Source organism: Pteropus alecto, unplaced genomic scaffold (assembly GCF_000325575.1).
Source record: "Pteropus alecto unplaced genomic scaffold, ASM32557v1 scaffold8, whole genome shotgun sequence".
NCBI lineage: Eukaryota > Metazoa > Chordata > Mammalia > Chiroptera > Pteropodidae > Pteropus > Pteropus alecto.
In genome coordinates, this window is record NW_006494609.1 from 8,520,023 (window position 1) to 8,522,136 (window position 2,114).

Genomic DNA, 2,114 nt, shown 5'->3' on the forward strand with positions numbered 1-2,114 from the left:
ATCTCGTGCATGTTTCAAACCATTTAAATTGTCATCATAGGATTTTGCCTATTAGCAAAATACCATCCCCTGAATACTGATTATGTAAAATAGCACAATTGTCTGGTAATAGGAAAGCTATGACTTCTTGAATGTAGTCCAGCAGTATGACTGCTCTTTTTTTTAGTGAAATGTGAGGAAGTTGCTTGTGCAATATTCTATATGTAATAAGATTCAGGGTGTATTCATATTTTACCACATGTTGATAGGAAATAAATAGGCACCATAGTTTAAAATGTTTTCATCGCACATTTAAATGTCCTTTGTCACAAATGAGGCTAAAAAAGAGTAAAGCAGGCCTTCTTTGGCGTTTTTCTCCCTTCTTCTTTGGTGGTGACAACATTTTCATTAGAGATTGAGTGAACCCGAGAACACTAAATGCACTCTTGGCGTGGGACATAGCTCTTAGGTGGCTGGTCCCAGGGGAAAGTGTTCCTAGTTAGATTGGGGGCCGTTAGCCTTCTGGTGACTGATCAGCTGTGTTATTCACTTTTAAGCTACATCATTTTTACATTTAAAGTAATTTTGGTCAGTAAGAGCAAATTACACTCATTACATCCAAATGCGAATACATGTTTAGAAAGCATATGGTTTGGAAAATAAATGGGATAGAGCCCAAACACAAATGCTGCAGGAGGGGCATTTGCACATCTCTATGTCTACCTCCTACCTCTTTATAATCATCGTAATGTCAAGGCTCCCTGCATGAAATCAGGAGATGTATTTATTTGTGTCACCCTTACCACAGTCCGATGATAGAGCTTATCTCCTGAAGTGGAGCTCCCCCACCCCCATTACTTTTATTTCTTGCTTTCTTCATTAGTGACTATACTAATCAGATATACATGGGCCAGGAATTTTACAGAAATATTGGGTAATGCTCCTAGAGAGGACTGTCTAATCCCCGGGAGATTACATAATTAGGAAACAACTTGCCTTAGAATTCCTTAAGAACGACCACCAGCACTGATCTTCGATTAGAGATCTGTAAAGGCTTGACTGAAGTGAGCTTGTTTGCAGTAGATTAAATATGGTTGCAAATTATTTATTACCTTGTCAATTGAGAGATGGAGGCTAATTCATCTCCACTGAATCTAGGCTCACCTAGTGACTTGACAAATTCAGAGGAACTGTCGTTTTGAGACTTCAAGGCAAGGTCATAAGAAGCTTTGCAGCTTTTGCCCAGATCTCTTGGAACACTCTTTTTGGAAGCATTGAGCTGCCACATAAGAAGTCTTTAATGAGATCAAGCGTAGGTGTTCCACGTGACAGTTCCAGCAGAGCCTGGCCTTATAACTATTTCGGCCAAGGCACTACTTTTTAAAAAAATTTCATTGTAGATTTAATTAGTTTTCAGGTATAGTAAGGCCAACAGATCAGGAGACAACTGCTGTCGAAAATATTGTTACTCATAGTTCTGGGAGGAGTGGGTATGCCATGCCACCAGGCAGTGCCACGTGGCAAAGCACTGGGGTTGGTGAAGAGGCAGAAAGAGTGAGAGTAAAGCATGGACAAGGGCCTTTATTTTGGTCACTGCAGGAATTGGCTCATTTTAATAATTTTAGTGGACTTCCAGGTGTAGGGGCTCACTCTAGCTGTCTGGTACCTAGCCCTGGGGTGATTAAGACAGTGGAATATTGGCCCTGAGTGTTAAGGCTCTATGAGAGCCCAATAAAGGGGGTATGTGGGGGATATCGACCTCAGATTGGTTGGTTTGCATATGGAAGGCACTCTTGCAGGGGAATAATTTGCTATCTCTCGTATAATTTGCTAGGGGAGCCTCTCCCAGGTCAGCAAAGCCAGGGCATCAAGAATATGGAAAATAAGAAAATATAGTTAATACAAACAGAAATGAGTGAAGCGATTTTAGACGCCCCAGACCAGGCCATCTGCAAGCTGGATACTATCGAGGTCACTCTGTCAGTGCCACATAGAACTGAAGAATCACCCAGCTGGTGATTTCTGCCCAAATTCCTGACCCATGGATTTCTGCAATTTAAGACACAAGTTGTTGTTTTCATTCATTGAATTTGGGTAGTTCGTTACACAGCAATAGTTAACTGAAACATGGACGT